Source organism: Thamnophis elegans, chromosome 1 (assembly GCF_009769535.1).
Source record: "Thamnophis elegans isolate rThaEle1 chromosome 1, rThaEle1.pri, whole genome shotgun sequence".
In the NCBI taxonomy this organism is placed as follows: domain Eukaryota; kingdom Metazoa; phylum Chordata; class Lepidosauria; order Squamata; family Colubridae; genus Thamnophis; species Thamnophis elegans.
Window position 1 is genome coordinate 57,681,923 of NC_045541.1, and position 21,161 is coordinate 57,703,083.

Sequence of the window (21,161 nt, forward strand, 5' to 3'; positions counted from 1 at the left end):
GGAGGACCTGCCGGGGAATGCGGGGGGCACGGGGGTGGTTGAGGGGACCAGAGACACGGGAGAGGGTCAGAGCATTACGGTCGTAACAGGGAGGGGCAGATATGGCGGGGACTTTAGGGCTGGCCATTACCGGGGAAGGAGGGTTCGCTACGTTACAGAGATCCCTCCTTCCGGCCCTATGAGTCCCACTCCAAGGCCAGATGGCGCAAGTAATCAGGACCCTGGTCTCAGGCTGCTGTCGCTAAATGCCAGGTCTGTGGTTCACAAAGCTCCTCTCGTCCGGGACTTAATTTTAGACGAGAGGGCAGACCTGGCATGTATTACTGAAACCTGGCTGGGCCCGGAGGGAGGAGTCCCCCTCGTAGAGATGTGCCCAGAAGGATTTCAGGTGCTGCACCAGCCGAGAGCCCAGGGAAGGGGTGGGGGTGTGGGTATTGTTATCCGGGAGTCGTTAGCACCTCGTAGGATCCCTGCTCCGGAGCTTGTCGGGTGTGAGTCTCTGCTGGTAAAGTTGGATCTCAAGGGTCAAGTGGGTCTGCTGTTAACGTACCTGCCTCCCAACAGCGTTGCAGCAGCCCTCCCCTCACTCCTCGAGTCGGTAGCGGAGCTAGCAATTGAGTTCCCTAGACTTATGGTCTTGGGGGACTTCAATTTGCCGTCGCTCGGTGAACACTCTGATGGGGCGCAGGAGTTCATGGCTTCCATGACGGCCATGGGCTTGACCCAGGTAATCCGGGGCCCAACCCACTCAGCGGGTCACATGCTCGACCTCGTATTCCTCTCGGAGCAGTGGATTTGTGATCTTGGTCTGAGGGGTAACGAGATCATACCCCTGTCGTGGTCAGACCACTGCCTACTGAGGCTCGACTTCCGGAGGCCAAACCCCCACTGTAGGGAGGAGGAACCGACCAGGTGGTTCCGCCCCAGGCGACTTATGGAGCCGTTAAGGTTCCAGACGGAGCTTGGGGTCATTCCTGATACTTTCGCCCACAGTCCGGTAGAGACTCTGGTTGCTGCCTGGCACTCGGCAGCATCGGAGACCCTTGACCGGATTGCGCCACTACGGCCCCTCTGAGGCGGCGGATCCCGGAGACCCCCTTGGTTTACCGAGGAGCTCCGGGAGATGAAGCACCAGAGGAGATGCCTAGAGCACCTATGGAGGTCCGACAAGTCCGAATCGAACCGAGCAATGTTAACAACCAGCACCAAGGAATACATCAGGGCACTTAGGGCAGCGAAAAGATCCCACATTGCCACCTTGGTTGCGTCCGCTGAGTCCTGCCCAGCCGCCCTGTTTAGGATAACCCGTTCCCTCCTAAATAGGAGGGATATGGGGGAACCCTTGCAGGGTAGAGCTGAGGATTATGCCCAATTCTTAGCGGACAAAATTGCTCGGTTTCGGTCGGATTTGGACTCCATTCCTGCAGTTCCAGCCGAGGCACAAGAGGATGAGGTAGACCACCTCTGGGTTGAGTTTCAGGATGTTGCCCCTGGGGATGTGGACAAGGCCATGAGGGCTGTAAGTGCCTCCACCTGTGTACTGGACCCGTGTCCCTCATGGCTGGTTGTCAACAGCAGTGAGGTGACACGAGGCTGGATCCAGGCGGTTGTTACCGCCTCTCTTTGGGAGGGGCACTTCCCCGCCACGCTAAAAGCGGCGGTGGTGAGACCCCTCCTGAAGAAGCCATCTTTGGATCCAGCTGTCCTTAACAACTACCATCCAGTCTCCAACCTCCCTTTTGTTGGGAAGGTTGTTGAGAAGGTGGTGGCCTTCCAGCTTCAGCGGTCCTTGGAGGAAGCAAGTTATCTCGACCCCTTCCAGTCAGGCTTCAGACCCAGTTACAGCACAGAAACCGCTTTGGTCGCATTGACCGATGATCTTTGGAGAGCCAGAGATGGAGGCCATCCCTCCATCCTGGTTCTCCTCGACCTCTCGGCGGCTTTCGATACCATCGACCATGGTATCCTTCTGCGACGACTGCGGGAGGTGGGAGTGGGAGGCACTGTGTTACGGTGGTTCTCCTCCTACCTCTCGGACAGGTCACAGTCGGTGTTAGTGGGGGGGCAGAGATCGACCCCTAGGCCCCTAACATATGGGGTGCCGCAGGGTTCGGTCTTATCCCCCCTACTATTCAACATCTACATGAAACCGCTGGGTGAGATCATTCGAAGGCACGGGATAAGATACCATCAATATGCGGACGATACCCAGTTGTATCTGTCCGCCCCGTGCCAACTCAATGAAGCGGTGGACGTGATGAACCGGGGTCTTGAGGCCGTTATGGACTGGATGAGGGCTAACAAGCTTGTACTCAACCCGGAGAAGACCGAGTGGCTGTTGTGTTTTCCTCCCAACAATTCGACCAGTGTTCCATCGCTCAGGCTGGGGGGTCAAATTTTACACCCCTCAGAGAGGGTTTGCAACTTGGGAGTCCTCCTGGACCCACAGCTGACTTTCGACCATCATTTGACGGCTGTGCCCAGGGGGGCATTTGCCCAGGTTCGCCTGGTGCGCCAGTTGCGACCCTACCTGAATCGGGAGGCTCTCACAACAGTCACTCGGGCCCTTGTGACCTCTAGGCTGGAATACTGCAATGTGCTCTACATGGGGCTGCCCTTGAAGAGCATCCGGCGACTTCAGCCAGTCCAGAACGCAGCCGCGCAAGTGATTGTGGGTGCACCTCGGTTCACCCACATAACGCCTATCCTCCGCGAGCTGCGCTGGCTACCTGTTGATCTCTGGGTACGCTTCAAGGTGCTACTTGTCACTCATAAAGCCTTTCATGGTAGTGGGTCTGGGTACTTGAGAGACCGCCTTCTGCCAATTACCTCCCTGCGACCAATTAGATCTCATAGATTAGGCCTCCTCCGAGTTCCATCTGCCAGTCAGTGCCGACTGGCAACTACAAGGAGGAGAGCCTTCTCAGTAGTAGCTCCGACCCTTTGGAACGATCTCCCCATGGAGATTCGTACCCTCACCACCGTCCAGGCCTTCCGCACAGCCCTTAAGACCTGGCTAGCCCGTCAGGCCTGGGGACAAAGATAACTGCCCCCACCCGAATGATGAATGAATGTTGCTTATTATTTTACTTCATGTTTTGTATGTGTTATTGTTTGTATATCCCTTCCCCTCATTTTATGTAAACCGCCCTGAGTCCCCTCAGGGAAAAGGGCGGCCTATAAGTGTTAATAAAACCAAAAACCAAAACCAAAACAATGCTTCGCATCTGGCCAGGTCCAGTGCCAGCTTCCACTCTTTGTACATATGAATGCAGCTAGGTTTTCCCACAAACTGGTATCCATTTATTTACTCACAATAATACCTTGCTTTTGAACTGTGGGTAGGCAGGAGCTAGGGAACAAGCAATGGGAGCTCACACCATCTCACGGAACAGAGCTCAAACTGCTGGAGAGCAGACCACATTTCTGACTGGTATCAGCATAATTAAGCTCTGACAATTGAAATTGAAAAGTTTTGGTATGGCACGTTGAGTGCCATGCCACAAAAATCTTGGACAGCACTTAGAAGATCTGCACATTGACCAAAATTCCATCTGTAAAGCTGCTTGGATCTGGATATACTACACCAATATTTTACAACTTCCTAGGTTCCTGGGAACAACTCGATGCATATGAAGGCCAACACCAACTAAGAATTGACAGCTGCGACTTCACATTGTTGTCAACAAATATTAATAATATAGTAAAGTAAAACTCATGATTTGCACACCTTTATAAATTGCTTTGATTGGGTCTAATACAAGTACTGCTCAGCTATTATTCTGAGTAGATTTTAGAAAAGAAAAATTGCGGCATAACTGGAACTACTGATGCATATAGGAGTAGTATGGCCTCTTGTTTTAGAAAGAGAAATATCTCCTGGGAGAGCGAACAAAGCAAGGTCAGAGAGAACCAAAGATCCCTGATGCTACAAATATTCTCCTTTATTAGAGTGAACAAAATCTGGTACTTGCAGTAATTTGGGATAGAGAGAGATATGTCACATACTGAATACAGACTCTAGAACACAGAGAACTTACTTGTCAGAAAACAAGTAATAGTTCCTTTTGCTTTTGATTAGAGAGGTAACAAATCTAAATCTTTATCACAGCAGACGCTGAGAAGATGCTGCAACTGGGTTTATTGATTATATCACACCAAAAAGTACATTCTTCCTTTCTGAGGTGTGACTGGTTCCCTTCGGTGACATTCTTTAACAGTAAGCCAGTACAAGTCAATGCAGAGGAGAATTGCACATGTTTCCAGCAGCCTCCTTCAATATTTTTCATGCTTCCGTCCCTTGAAAGTATCTCCACTTGAATTCCTCAATAAAATCTACCTCCGTAGCAAACCGGCGGCATTTCTTTCCCCTCGCTGCTGTGCGCAGTGTTACAGCAATAAAGCTATAGTTATGGCTGATGAAGCACCCACATTACATCTCCCAAGGTTTGAATTCTTTTGTAAAATAATTACCCATTGGACTTTCTCATGCTTGTTTCAACCCAAAGGTGAGAATTGCGGGGAGGGGGAAACCATCAGAAAAACCCATTTGGGCATTTTATGAAAGACTGTAGGCTGGAAATAACATTGAGTGTTCTTTGTTAGCATGCCTTAGAAAAGGGAAAAAAAACCCTATGATTTTCTTCTCTCTCTCTCTTTTTCTCTTGCTGGCTGTCTTTCTAGCAATTATTCCTAACTGTGCTTTTGACACAGTGAAAAACACTTTATTTAGAAATAGTTTTAAAAATTGGTTTCAAAATTGCTTAATGTGAAAAGATAACTGGTTGCTCTCCCCTCCCTACCCCTACATGGAAGCATATTTAAAAACAATGTGTTGTAATGTTTTCTAAAAATTCAGTTGGCCTGCATGACTAGGGGCTCTGCATCATACCTGCATTGGGGCCAGGATGTTAATGGATCCTGGCATGTGTGGAGGAGAGCATGCTGGTAAGGTCTTTTCACAGTGACCTTGACTTTGTGCTTCAAATAAACTGTGCATTATGTTTTATCTTTTGCTCTCCATCCAAAGTTCCATCGAATAGATGAGCAGCTCTATCTATGTGTTAAATAAACCAATAGAAATGCAGAATAATTACTTCATTTTACTGCAGTTGAGGAGCGTTTATAGAGTCGGTTCATTCATAGATGGCAATCAACATTTAGTTTAGCAATGAACATATGAATAAGACACACAAAGAATTACTAGCCCTCGTCAAATTCATAGACCAGTTTCCAATTTCTCTCAGTTTGAATAGCTCTTTAATTTCTAGAACTATTGCATAATGAATTACCACATTATATATTATAAAACAAGTGTGAACTATATTAGACAATCTGTAATCTACTCATAGCACTATTGCACTCACTTATATACAACTTCATAGTTCTTTATAGCACTATGTGGTTTCTCTAAGTGGTTTTACAGAGTCATTTTACCGACTTCAGAAAGATGGAAGGCCAAGTCAACCTTGAGCTGGTGAGCATTGAACTGCCGGCAGTCAGCAGAATTAGCCTGCAATACTGTATTCTAACCACTGTGCCTCCACAGCTCAGTCACGCCTTGTGACTATTTTATAGTTTTTTAGGTGTAGCACATATTGAGAATGAGTTGTGGGTGAGGGTGAGGACAAACTTTAAAGTTTCATTTACCCCTTAATACTGCTGCCTCAGATAAAACATTGAATTAAATATAGGTATTCATTGACTTACAATCATAATGAATCCTACCCATCATGGTCATATATCATGATGGCATAAAGTGGGTCACTCACTTGACCAACCTGTTTTTTCAACCTTTCTTGCAGTGGAACAGTCTTAAAACACGATCAGGTGACCATTAGACATTACCCATGCCTGTAAATGCACACTGGTTGTGGTCATGTGATCAGATGGGAGCCTGGCAGTTAGAACTGTGGAACTGGGCCATAAGTACCCCAGGGATGTCTGTCATAACTTTGAACAGCCACTAAGCAACTGGTCATAAATTGAGGCTACTTGAATTGTACTACTTGCAAGTCCTGAGTTTCTTTTTCAAAGATAAGATCAAAATTCAGCAGTGTTTATTTAGCAAATCCCCATGCATGTTAAGCAGCCTGAAGGAGCATTGGGCAAATCAAAATTGTATTCAATTTATCAATGGGTTTTAGGAGAAAGACTAAAGACTTCTCTTTAGGAGAAAGAGGAGAAGCAACACAAGCTGCAGGATAGGGATGATATCACATTTGATGGAAAGAATCAGGATGTAAGGATGTGCATGCGTGGGCTTCCCTCTTCTTCTGCTTGAAACAGGTGGCAACTTCCAAGGTTTGTACATAAATGGAAATATATGCCATGTTCCCTTTAGGCTCTCTTAGCTGCTTCCCTTGGGGAATAAATTCTTGAAGACTTTATATGTATATTCTGCTCACAGGGAATTTGAAATCTAACAGTTATCTACCAAAGCTGGACTGTCAAACATTCTCATTTGCAGCTAAAACCAATGCATATAGAAGTACCATCTGGCCAATATTAAACCAGTTATGTACAGTTTGGGTTTTTTAAAATAAAACCCTACCTCTGGTTTTTCAAGTGCTAAAAATATACCATCACTTTGCTCACATGCAATCATGTAATTAAATTCAGTCATGTTGAGGACTTGATAAGTTAACAGAGACTGAAATACTAGGAACATGTTCCTATTAAAAAGTGAAAACACAAATCTAAACCTGACTTCTGAAATTAATTGAGTGTTTTATGGCAACACAACACAGCAAATAATGAAAGCTGTTTAATAAATCCCTTTTCAAAAGGATTATTTTTGTTTGGTCTGGGATTGTGGCCTATTATATAGTGTTCCAAACAGGGTCTTGTGTGCTTAAAAATGATCAGTCCTTCAGATATAGGGGGTCTTTTAAAATCAGCCTGTTTTTCACCAGTTTTCACTCAACCAAGGGAAAAATGAAAGTAACCAGCTCAAAGAAATGCCATTTTTAATGCAGTCGTATCTTTTTTTAAGGCTCACACTGTTCTGATCTAGGCTCTCCCGAAAAGTAGAGTCCTGGTCCTGACAAAACCCCTTTTATTAAACAAATGTGAATTCCTCTCATACGCATTCAGCAAGGCCTGGCAAACAGTCTTTCAAAGGAATATTTATGACTACAGCCCTTATCTATCTTGGAAAGCTGCCATGTAAATATTTTCCAAATGAGGTGTTATGCAAGGAAAGACTAGGCACAGAGTCTCTGAGATTCACGAACAGGTCTTCACACTCCTGAAATGAATCTAATGACTAAACAAATGAATTGTTTCCTGCAAAAGCCCACTCCCCTTTCTCTCCTCTTATTTCCAATGAGAGGGGCCAATCACCTTCCATCTGTGACTTTACTCCCAAGTCTACTCTGATTTCTAAGTTGTTCTTTTCTTCTGGAAGTTCTGCATATGCACACACTGAGAACAGGCTCTATCTGTTCCTCTGCCTCATTGTTGTCTAGCTCCGTAGGCACCTGATCACTGCCAGACAGCCTCGGCCGCATCTCTGCCTCTGACACAGAGCCCTCGTCCGAGCTTTCCCTAGCCTCCAGGACTGGCCCAAGCTCCTTCCCAACCTCCTCACTGTCCAACTCTGCTGGCATCTCCACTGGCCACTGGTGGGCCACAACACACACTTCTGAAAAAAAATGTTCTGCTTTAAAAAGTCCTGCTTCCATGCATTCTGAAACAAAGCTTCTGACTCATTTCAAAGAATGTACAATTCTAGAATGTACACTTTTTTTCTGAAAAAAAAATGCTAAAAACATGATCAACTGAGAAATGAAGGACGGATTCCTATATCCCATATGTAGTTCATGAACAATTCTGAATTTTAGCAAGATCAGGTTCATTAGAAATAGCCTAAACGTTATGTATCACCAAGATGTAGTTGAATGTGAGTGTAGAAGATGCCCTCTCTGAAATTTTCTCTGGTTTGAAGTTTTTCAAAAGCATAAGCACCTCCAGGGGAAAAATGGTGTTGTGATGAGGGATTCAGTCATGAAATGACTGGGATGTAGTAGGATGTGGATGGCTTTCAGTTAAATTGGGTTACAAGTTTGGCATCAACTTCCATGTTTTGGGGGCCAGTTCAGTCAAAGTTCAGGAGTTTATGGCCTCCATTGAAATAACAGACTTGTTCCAAATTATCTCAGGCCATTGGATTATGTTTTGTGCAAAAGAAAATGTATAATGATCTGAATGTAGAGGGCATTTCCATCTGCCCTTTGTCATGGTCAAATCATAACTAATCTAGATGAGATGGAAGGTCATAGGGGGCATTCATTAGATTAATAAGCCAATTAAAATAGTTCGTCTCGGAATGGTTTCTATGGGTGCGTGCTTTGCAGTATTTCAAGTAATTTTGTGCACAGTTCTGCTGTGGCCACTGGCAACAGAAGATGAAGTATGCACTTGATGTGATTGTACTGAGACAACTCTCTGTGTTGGCTACATCCACATGGCTAATTAGTCTACCAAGACCTTAGCAATAGCAGTTAGACTTATATACCTCTTCATAGGGCTTTCAGCCCTCTCTAAGCGGTTTACAGAGTCAGCATATTGCCCGCAACAATCCGGGTCCTTCTGAGAGAAGACGTAGCAGAAGAGATATTTAGGGTGTCAAAGAACAGTGAATCTGCTGAGCATCAATATGAGTTCAGATTTTAGCTTAAACATTAGCTGTCAGCTCCAGCCAGCTCAGAGGCCTGGAGCTGCCATTCAGGGGGAAGAAGACTGGGCCAACTGCCAAGACTCACCATCCCATCTACACAAACTGAAGAAATTCATGCTAACAATCCATGATTGCTGGGTGGTTTCGCTCTGGGTTACAAGGTGAAGGGTGCGCGCATGCGCAGGATGTAAGCTTTCCAAATACCATGTAAAATTAAATCAGAGTCGAAGCCAAAACTATGCTTAAAGTTCCAATTTAATAAAGCAGGCATGTTGGCATAGAGCTATGTGATTCCGACTCTGGAAGTTACATCAGAATCCCATCCAGTTGACCTTGAGCTTCTAGGAAAGAATTTCTTATTTTGAAAACAACACATTCTACCCCTTGCTAAATCCCCCCGCCTTAATAAGTGTGGCAGGCCAAAGATTTTCAAAGGAACCACTGCAGGCCTGACAGGCAGCCTCTCCTCAAAAGAAAAACATTTTCTGGAAAAGAAAATTTTAAAAAAGTTACTCTTTATATATATATATCCCTTCCCATCCCTTCTTCAGTGTGTCCATCCATTCATTCAGAGACATGGAGGAGGGAGTTTCTTTTGGTAGCTCAGGCATGGGAACGAACTCCATGCCACTGGTAATCTGGAACGGAGTTAAACCGGTACTGCTGTGGACCACATTGTTGTATGCCACTTCAGTAGTAAGTCTGACCAGTTGTCTTGCTGATAGTCCACATAACACCGGAGGTATTGTTCCACCATTGCATTGGCCCTCTCTGCTGCCCCATTGGTGCTGGGATGAAATGCTGAGCTGAGCCCCTGTGTGGACCCAATTGACTTGAGGAACTCTCTCCAGAACTTAGCGGTGAACTGAACTCTGCGATCTGAAATGACCCTTTTTGGCACCCAGTGTAGGCGATAAATGTGTTTCACAAACATTTCCGATAATTTCTTTGCGGATGGCAACCCCAAGCAAGTGATGAAATGCGCTTGCTTGGAAAACAAATCAATAACTGTCCAGATTACTCTATTACCGCCGCTGTTTGGAAGCTCGACGATGAAATCCATGGCGATCTCTTCCCATGGTCTGCTGGGGCTGGTCACTCGTTGTAGTAGTCCAGGGGGTTTTCCCGGCCGGGTTTTCATTGTGGCACAAGTAGTACAGCTTTTGACATAATCTTCCACTTCCGATTTCATCTTTGGCCACCAAAATTGACGTCTGGTGAGGTGGAGTGTTTTTAGGAATCCGAAGTGGCCTCCTAGTTTTGCATCATGGCTCCGCTGTAGCACTTGCAGCCTCATCTCTGCAGGAACGTATAGCTTGGACCCTTTCCAGGCTAAGCCCTTGCTCACCGTTAGGATGTCCTTGTTGTTGTTGAACCACGGGTCTGTCTGGAGAGCTGCCTTCAACTTATCTTGAATCCAAGTGGTGACTAGAGCTGCTTTTTGGTGAGAGGGAGATATGATGGGGTGGACGACTTCTTCCTTCTTACTGTCATATTGCGGTTTTCTCGACAGAGCATCTGCTAACAAGTTCTTTCCTGCTGGGATGTGTTTAATTTCAAATTTGAATCTTTGGAAGTATTGTGCCCAGCGAACTTGCTTAGGGGATAACTCCGATGAGCTAAAAGTGCTTCGAGGTTTTTATGATCAGTCCAGACCTCAAATGATATGTCCCCTCCCCCTTCTAGGAGATGTCTCCAGGTGAGCATGCTCCACCTGATTGCGAATGCCTCTTTCTCCCAAATGGGCCACCTTCTTTCAGTAGGGGTGAGTTTCTTGGAGATATAAGCGCAAGGCAAGAGGTGACCTTCTTTACTTTTTTGTAGTAGTACTGCGGCTATTGCTACATCACTGGCATCCGTCTGGATTATAAATGGTCATTCTGAGTCTGGATGTTGCAAGATGGGCTCTTGGGCAACGATCCATTTTAATTTCTCAAAGGCTTTTTGACAGTCCTTAGTGGTTGGTTAGCTTTTGGCTTTGTTGGGGAAGGACCCGTCTTTAGTAACTCAGCTAATGGTAGAGCAATTTCAGCGAAAGTTGGGATGAACTGCCTATAAAAATTCGCAAATTCAAGAAAGCTTTGCAGTTGTTTGCGAGTACTGGGAGGTTTCCAATTGGTGTTGCTTTTACTTTTCCTGGATCCATTTCTACTCCTTCGTTGGAGATCCGATACCTCAGGTAATCTAGTGAGGTCTTGTAGAATTCACACTTTGACAACTTGACGTACAGCTTGGCATGTAGAAGTTTTTTCAGAACTTGATGCACCAGTTTTACGTGTTCTTCTAAGGTCTCAGAGAAAATCAAGATGTCATCCAAATAAATGAGTACTCCGCGGTACAGGTGGTCATGTAACACCTCATTTATGTACTGCATGAAGACTGCGGGTGCTCCTTGTAGTCCAAAAGGCATGACTTTGTACTGGAAGCTTCCCAGAAGAGTGTTAAATGCAGTTTTCCACTCATCCCCTTTCCGGATTCATATGCGGTAATATGCCTCTCTCAAGTCCAACTTGGTGAAGATTTTGCCTTTAGCCAAGTGGTTCAACATATCCTTCATGAGGGGGAGGGGATAGGTGTTCTTTTCACACACTGCATTCAAAGCTCGCAGATCTACACAGAGGCAAACTCCGCCATCTTTCTTTTCTCTGAAAAGCATAGGGGCTGCTACCTTCGACTTGGCTGGTTCAATAAAACCCCTTTTTAAATTGGTGTTGATGTACTTCCTCAATTCAGTTATCTCCTTAGGAGTCATAGAGTACATTTTTGGTTTTGGTAAGGTTACCCCTGGTTTGAAGTCTATCGCACAGTCTGTGGGGCGGTGAGGTGGAAGGTAGTCTCCATCTTCCTCACTGAACACACTTGCCAAGTGCCAGTAGACCTTTGGCACTCATTGGATCCCCAGAAGTTTGGTGTCTGCTGCGGGGGCTGCAGGTTCTGGATGGTTTGGGCTCTGGTTCTAATTGTTCCTGGGTGGCCTTTAGGCTCCACGGATGGTAATGGCCCAAAGTCAATGATCAATTTTCTAATGCCGTCCTCCCACTTGATAGTCGGTGCCCACTTGTCCAACCATGCAAGTCCCAAGATAATTGACTCCTGCATTTTTGGGGCTACAATGAATCTGATGAACTCACAGTGTTGGCCTATCTTTGTGGCCGGGACGCCCCCAATTAGGGTTCCATTTACTTGCTCGAACCAAATAGGGTGGGTTAGGGGTCTTGTGCGTATACCTAGCTGCTCCACTATTGACGTGCTGATTAAGCATCTGGTGCAGCCGGTGTCTATGATCGCCCCAACTTCCCCTTCTAACCCTGTTCTGGACACTTGGAGTTGGGATTTTATGGTAAAGGAGGGAACAGGTGCACTCAACATTGGGTCGTCTTTGGCATTTTCATCCTCCTCCTCTGAGGCCCCAGGGGTTTCTTCAATAGCCTGCTATTGGTTCTCCGCCTCCATTGGCTGTTGTAGCAAGTGGCTCTTTTCGGGTGGCTTTTTTTATTTTTTCTTCATTGTGCTGGCAGGTGGTTGGCGCTGTTGTGAAACAGGAGCTGGAGCCAGGCATTCTGTTGCTTTGTGGCCCATCTGACCGCATCTGTAGCACTTTATGTAGGCCCCACGGGTGATTGGTAGAGGCCTCTCAGCTCTCTGCCTCTGCATACGTTGGCCCAAAGGCTTTTTGGCAGGGGTTCCGGTACCAGGCTTTTGATAGGTGTTAATCTCGTGTCTAGTATGATTGCAGTGGATTGGAGACATTCCGGGATCCCCCTTATGGCACAAGCTTGTTTAAGTTTGGGATCTAAGGCTTTTTTGAATGTGTACACCAAGAATCTTTCTGGCCAATAGTGTAATCTCCCAGCTATTCTCTGAAATTCCAAAACTAATCCCTTCACGAGACGACCAGCCTGTCGCAATTCGTGGATCTGGTCTTCAGCGTCCACATTTTGGGCCACATCGCTTTTGGCACGCATCAGTTGGATGAACCCATTTATATCATCCAGCTCAGGAGCCACTTCATCATGGAGCTCTGCTATCCACTGCACAGCCTCCTTTTCATTCATCCCCTCTGCTATCTTTTGGATCAACTCTCAATCAGATGGGTATTGAGGCCCCACTTGATCAACGTACACCCATACTTGATTCAGGAAATAATCCAGCTTATCCGGGGACCTATCAAATGTTGCACAGAACCATGGGGGTGTGGGAGGAGGGGCCGCGGGTGGTTGAACAGGGGCAGCTTGTTGGTTTGCTGCTGGGGGTGGTAAGCCCCTCCGTTGACCCACACCCATTGGTTGGGCAAAAGCCTGGGGAAGCATTGCTGGGGGGGGGTGGACCTGGTGGCGGTCCCATTCTCTGGGTTTGCCCAGGAGCAGTTATCTGGGAAGGCGCCATCTGCTGGAAGAGGGTAGGTCTCCATTGACATTGAGTCCATCCATGACCCGGGATGAATGCCCACCCTTGGTTTGCTTGAATCATGGGTTCGGAGTCACCCCTTTGCCATTGTGGGGAGGTGTATGTGTTCCAGGCCTCTTTCTGCCAGCTGGATTGACCTCCCCTAATTGGAGGGGGGTCTGGTTGCACTCCAGTAGGAGGGAGGGGTGCTGATGTGACTGCTCTAGGCATCAATCCAGCCGCAAAGGTGTGGGTTGATTCATTAGCTACTGTATGGAAGGAGTCCACATCTCCACTCCACTTGGCAGAGATTTCCCTATGAGGAAAGGAGAATGGGGGGGGGGGTGCCAGGTTCCACTGAGGGGTCTCTTCAGAGGAGAGTGTTGTAGCCTCGTAAGTCCTCGGACTTACGAATGACAGTTCGGCAGCAGCCAGGCGCGTCTTAGCCAATCAGACGCGCCTGCCGGTTGCCGGGCTGTCTATTGGCTCGACCGTCTGACAGCCGAGTATAAAAGGCTGTCAGACGGAGGAGAGGTGCCGGTCTACTCACAGTTGATGTTGTTCTATGTTGCTTGTAATAAACCGCTTGAAAGGTTACCTCAGACGCCTCCTCGTCATTTCTGCCGCCGATCTAACAGAGAGGGGTTTTATTTCACTCACGTTTAGCCGTAGAAAATGGTCTGGGAGGCCCATTAGAGAAGGACTGTGTGAGGGCGGCTGAGTTCTCCATTCATCAGTTTTTCTGGTAATCATCCAGTCGTCTGTCGAAGGTTCCCTGGCAACCCCTTCTTCTTCTGGCAGGCATTCCTTAGAAGTCATAAATCTTGATGTCTCCTCCTGGAATTCCTTTCGCCAGGCCTCCAATTCCCTAATTTCTGCAGCTTCTATCAATTCCTTAAGAGGCACCTCTTGAGTCTCGGCCAAATTAATTGAGCCGTCATTATTAGCTTTCTCCATCTTCACTGAATTTTTGTACTGCCCAGGGTTGGGTCAGAACTGGGATTCAGTACCCCTGACAGCTTCCCAGCTTGGGATGCTGATAATTTATCTTAGTCGAGAGTCGGAATGATGTAAGCTTTCCAAATACCATGTAAAATTAAATCAGAGTCGAAGCCAAAACTATGCTTAAAGTTCCAATTTAATAAAGCAGGCATGTTGGCATAGAGCTATGCGATTCCGACTCTGGAAGTTACATCAGAATCCCACCCAGTTAAAAGTTCATGATCTTGCCTCCACACTCACCGTCCATCACATGGTCCAATCTTCTTCTTCCATACCTAACTGCTTCGGTCTAGGTATTCAGGATTGGAAGACAAAAGATGACCTTGAGCTTTTAGGAAAGAATTTCTTATTTTGAAAACAACACATTCTACCCTTTGCTAAATCCCCCCCCCCCCTTAATAAGAGTGTAGCAGGCCAAAGATTCTTAAAGGAACCGCTGCAGGCCTGACACAGGGTTTGGCTTATCTTAATTACCAGTGTAGCTATAAAAGGTGGTGGGAAGCACAGGGTGACAATGCATTCATTGCCTTAGTGCTTTTTTTTTTTTTTTAGATTTTTCAAATGTTTAATGGACTGTTGAGAGGATGGTGACTTTTTTTTGCATGAAAACTTTTTATTTTCCATTTTCATAACATAATCATATGTATACTATTACATAGCCAATATTGTGTTGTATTGTTAAATATTTACATCAATTCATCTTACCATCAGCTCCCCCCCAAAAAAAACAATGATTGGCTCTTCTGCTCTCCATACACCATATTTGTGCCTTATCCAACACTTTCTTCTCCCTCTCTCCTCCCCCTCCCTACCTCCTTTCTTCCCTCCATCATCCTTTTCTACCCTACTTCCCCTTCCTTTCTCCTTCTCCTCTCTCCCCTTTCCACTCCTCCTTATTCTCCTCATCTTACCCTCCTGCCCTCTCTCCTACCCCTCTCTTCCTACCTTACTTCTCTCCTCTGCTTCCCACTCTTCCTCTCACTCACTTGGTGTATTTCAGCTTCTGAGCAAGCTCCATTTTGTGTTGATGGTATTTATAATTCCATTTCAATATACATAACATATCTTGCTCCTTCTTTGTTTAAAAAATAAGACAAAATAGTATATGTGTATAATCATAGTGCTTTTAAACCCAACACCACCCCTAAGTCTAATTTGGTTACACATATTTACTTCCCTCCCCCCTGCCCTCCCCCCCATGACCCCAACTTTCCCCCCAGACTTCCCAGAACCAATACAAGGTATAAGTCTTTAACAAAAACAGTCTAAAATATATGTAGAAAGAAAATAAAAAGTTAATAACATCTTTCAATTGAGCTTTAGTTCCTCCTTACTAGGCTAACTCTAGACAATTTATATCATTCCTGGTCTTAATCATAAGCTATCTGAAATTTCTTAGTCCCATATTTATTTTGAATATAATCAATCCATTTTTTCCAGTCTCGTTTATATCTCTCATTTGAATAATCCTTAAGATATGCAGATATTTTAGCCATCTCAGCTAGGTTTGTTACTTTCAATGTCCATTCTTGAATAGAAGGCAAATCTTCCTTCCTCCAGTATTGCGCCACCAACAATCTAGCTGCAGTTATTAAGTGCAAAATCAAATTAATCTCTACAACTCCACAATCAGTAATAATACCTAACAAAAATAACTGAGGGGTAAACTTTATCCTTACTAGGCTAACTCTAGACAATTTTGCATAATCCACGATATTTTTATCCAAAATGATTTAACCTTTTTGCAAGTCCACCATATGTGAAAATATGTAGCGTCCACACAATCACATTTCCAGCATTTAGGTTGTAAATTCGGATACACAGAAGCCAATTATTTAGGATCTAAATGCCATCTATAAAACATCTTATAAAAGTTCTCTCTCAAGTTTTGGGCTTGTGTAAATTTTACGTTTCTTACCCAAATCTTTTCCCATGTATTCAACATTATTGGTTCTTCAATATTTTGAGCCCACTTTATCATACAGTCTTTAACTAATTCTGTTTCCGAGTCCATTTCTATTAATACATTATATAATCTCTTTATATGCATTGGACTTTGATCTCTAATTTGTTTGAGTAAATTATCCTCAACTTGCATAAAACCAATTTTTTTATCTATTTTCCATCTGGCCTGTAACTGCCTGCGCTGAAACCATGTTTGAATTACCTTTTCCTCTTTTAATACATCCAAGGGTGTCAGGTGCTGCTTCATTTAATAATCAGGAAAGAAAACCACTCAACTCCATTTGTTTGAAATTAAGTGTACTTTTACTAATTACAAACGAATAGTAGCAAAGCAAAGCTGAGTCTGGTTAATTGGGCGTGAAAGCAATGAATATCATGTATAGGTCAATCCCCTCCCCTTGGCACCCCAGTCCATAGTCCAATAATAATTCACCCAACAGTCAGGTGGGAGACATCTTCAAAAAACATCATCCGGGTGGAATGCTGGACAGTTAACCTTGGTGGGAAACTCCCTTCCTCCACATGCGCAATGAGATGGTCAGGACAGCTTCTAGAATATTCCTCCAGCACATAATCCCAAATACCATGCCCCCCTCCCCGTTTCAATGGCAGCCGAAGCAGCAGCAAGGCAGAGGCTGACAAAGGGTTTTAATGGTAGTACACCTCTTTCTAAGGTAAGAAGCTGTCTGTAAGTAGTTACATCTTGTTTTTGTACTATATTCATATTTTCTATTCCGTGTCTGGGAATTGCCCACATGGCAATCTTATCATTTAGTTTGTATTGATATTTTTTCCAGACCCACAGTAGAGCATTCCTTAAAATATGACTTTTGAAATTCTTGTCCACCTTTTTGTTATATAGCATATAAGCATGCCAACCATATACCAAATCATGCCCTTCAATATTAAGTATTCTATCATCTGTTAAGTTAATCCAGTCACTAATTACAGATAAAACTACTGCTTCATAATATCGTTTTAAATTGGGTAATTTCAAGCCTCCTCTCTCACGCACATCTTGCATTATTTTTAGTTTTACTCTCGGCTTCTTCCCTGCCCATACAAATTTATTAATGCCCTTCTACCATTCTAGCAAGCTCACTTCTTTTTTGAGTATTGGTAGCGTTTGAAAAAGAAATAAAAAATTAGGTAGAATGTTCATTTTCACTGCTGCTATTCTTCCCAGCAAAGATAGCTGTAGTTTCTCCCATTTTTTAATCTCTGTCTGTATACTATGCCATAGTGGTTCGTAATTACACTTGTATAACTTCCCATTTGAGGTTGAAATATAAACTCCTAAATATTTGACCTTTTTAACTATTTCACATCCTGTCATTCCTTATAGTTCATCCCTTTGTTTAGTGTTCATATTTGTAACTAGTATCTCAAATTATTACCAACTATCTATTTCAAATCTGCGCCAACCACTTTTCCGGTTCAAGAACTGGATCTATCTTGTTTGCCGAGTGAAGGAGTGAATGTATGTATGGATGGGTGAGAGAGTGTTCCCACGCGTTTTTAATTTAAATTAATTCATTTTTATCTATTGTATTATTGTATATTTTAATATTAGCGGGGTATGCATGTGGAGAATGTCTGGCCGGTATGTATGAGGGGATTGAGAGTGCGGCCTGGAGCCCCCTCCACTGAGTGCAAAAGCAGAAGTAAATGGGGGCCCGGATCCGCCTCTCATCCCAGAATGTATGGTACGAATGGCCTGCTGGGGAGAACGGGGGCTGCAGGAGGGGAGGAGGGGTCTACGGGGATGGTGATGGGCCAGAGCATCCCGGTCACATTTGGGAGAGGCAGGTACGATGGGAGTTACAAGGCTAGCCATTACCGGGGAAGGAGGGTTCACTACGTCACAGCGATCCCTCCTTCTGGCCCTGATAGCTCAACTCAAGGACTCGGTGGCAAGAGATGTCAGGGGCCTGGTCTCAGGTTGCTGTTGCTAAATGCCAGGTTTGTGATTCATAAAGCTCCCCTTGTCCGGGACTTAATATTAGATGAGGGGGCAGACCTGGCATGTATTACTGAAACCTGGCTGGGCCACGAGGGAGGAGTCCCCCTCTCAGAAATGTGCCCAGAAGGGTTTCAAGTGCTCCACCAACCGTGACACCAGAAAAGGGGTGGGGGAGTGGCAGCCATCATCCGAGAGTCATTAGTCCCTTGTGGGATCCCTGCTCCGGAGACTGTTGGGTGTGAGTCCCTTCTGGTGAAGTTGGACCTAGGGGGTCAAGTGGGCTTGTTTTTAACTTACCTACCTCCCAGCTGTGTTACAACAGCCCTGCCTGCGCTCCTTGAGTCAGTAGCCGGACTGGCAGTTGAGTTCCCCAGGCTGATAGTACTGGGGGATTTCAACCTGCCAACGATCGGATGGAGCACAGGAGTTCATGGCTTCCATGATAACCATGGACTTGACCCAGGTAATTCAGGGTCCGACTCATACAGCGGGTCACACGCTCGACCTCGTGTTTCTCTCGGGACAGTGGAGACGTGATCTGGAATTGAAGGGAATTGAGATCTCGCCCTTGTCATGGTCAGATCACTTCCTACTGAGGCTTGACTTTCAGAAACTACTCCCCCACTGCAGGGAGGGGGAACCGATTAGGTGGTTCTGCCCCAGGCACCTGATGGACCTTTGGGATTTCAGATGGCGCTTGGAGAGATACCTGATTCCCTTGCCCACAATCTGGCAGAGTCCTTGGTCGCTGCTTGGAATACAGCGGCGGCTGAGACTCTGGACCGGATCGCGCCTTTGTGGCCTCTCTGTGGCACTGGATCCAGGAGGGCCCCTTGGTCCACTGAGGAACTCTGGGAGATGAAGCGCCAAAAGAGACGTTGGAGGGCTAGTAACTCCGAATCTGACCGAACACAACTAAGAGCCTTTATTAGGACTTATTTAGTGACGATTTCTATTGCCAGTTCATCCCATCCTTTGCCCAAGTGGCCCTCCCACTAACCAACCTCTTATGCACAAAACATCTCCCGACAATCCCTCAACCAGGAAGCCCAGTTGTGTGATCGACAGCGTGTCAGCAAGCATCTGAAGTCCTTGTTTGCACAAGAGTCGGTATTGAAACATCCAGAGCCCACTAAGCCATTTGTGGTTCAGGGAGACGCCAGTGATGTGGTGGTGGCTGCAGTCCTCTTACAAAAGAACAATGAAGGAGTCCTACAGCCGTGTGCCTATACCTTGAGGAAGTTGACAGGGACCGAACACAACTGGCCCATTTGGGAGAAGGAGGCGTTTGCGGTCTGGTGGGCCCTGCTGATGTGGTGGCATTTATTAGAAGGGGGAGGGATACCCTTCGAGGTCTGGACAGACCACAAGAATTTGGAGGCCCTCCAGACCCCGTGAAGATTGTCACCAAAACAAGTTAGATTGGCCTTGTATTTTTGGCAATTCAACTTCCAATTAAAATATATACCAGGCGGCAAGAATTTCTTAGCTGATGCCCTCTCCCACAAACCACAGTATCATAATAAAAGGGAGGATCTAGTACATCCCGATCTCACAGCCTAGGGTGTTAGCCATTCAACAGGCCCCATCAGCACCAAACCTGTATGCCCAGGGGAAGGACCTCTCCAGAGCAATCAAAGCAGCACTCCCAATGGACCAGTGGTGTCAAGAAAATCAAACTTTATTAACACAGCAAGAGGGCTTTGCCTGGAAGGGGTCAAAGTTATATGTACCATGCTGCAGCGCTGCCATGACGTTTGCTCACCTGGGCATTTTGGGTTCCTAAAGACTTTGCATTTAGTAAATCGCCAGTTCTGATGGCCCCACATGAAGAGGGACATAGAGGAATATCTAAGAGGTTGTGCTGTTTGCACTACCATGAAAGCCCAGATTGGATGGCCTCTTGGACTTTTACAGAAGGTGGCAGATCCAATTCGACCATGGGAATAGATAGCCATGGACTTCATTGTGGATTTACCGGACAGCCAAGGGAACAAGGTCATTTAGACTATAATAGACCTGTTCTCCAAGCAGACTCATTTTGTAGCATATACTGGCCTTCCATCTGCTAGGAAGCTGGCCAAAATGTTTATTACACATGCCTATAGACTTCATGGCATCCTCAAAAGGATAATTTCAGACAGGGGCGTGCAATTCACTGCCCGGTTCTGGCGTAGATTTGTGGCAATAGTGGGGTCTTCACAGAGACTTAGTACTGCCTTCCACCCCACAACTAATGGTGCATCAGAGAGGGAAATGCAATGGTGGAGCACTACTTGAGATGTTATGTCCAGTACTAACAGACCGATTGGGCTGAACTCCTCCCCTTTGCAGAAGTTGCATATAACAATGCAGTGCACAAAAGTACAGGGTTTACCTCATTCCATGTGGCCACAGGGCAGGAATTCGTCCCAATTCCAGAGTGTTCTCCAGTGCGTCCCGATGACACGACCTTGCAGGAGTGGATAGCCCGGATGCTAAAAGTTTGGAAAGTGGTGAGGGATGTGTTATGTCACTCTTTTGCCACATATAAAAAAAGTGCCGATAAAAGGCAGAAGGTGCAAGGTACATGGAAAGGACCTTTCCATGTAGGCCAGAGGGTATACCTCTCCAGTAAATATCTCAGTCTGCCATTGCCATGTAAGAAATTTGGGCCCAAATTAATTGGGCCTTTGCCAATTGTGCGAGTTATTAACCCAGTCACAGTGCAGCTAAGACTCTCCTCTCTACTGGGGAAAACACATCCAGTCTTCCACTGCAGCCTGCTCCAATCAATCCAGGCCTCTGATACTAGAGGAGCCCCACTACAGCACCAGCTCCAGTTATGGTAGATGTGGAACAGCACTATATAGTGCAGAATATACTAGATTCCAGGTGGCACAGGGGATGGTTACAATACCTTATTTTATGGAAAGATTATCCCCTGTTGGAGGCATCTTGGGTTCATAGCAAGGACTGTAGGTCACCCCACCTGGTAACGAGATTCCACCGCAACCAGGGGAAAGGGGTCCTTCACCTCCTAACTTACTGTAATTTGTAGCTCCCCAGATGCTGTCTTTGTGGTAGGGTGGGGGTGCATGTCAGCTCCAACCAGCTCAGAGGCCCGGAGCTGCCATTCATGGGGGAGAACACTGGGACAGCTGCCAAGATTTACCGTCCCACCTA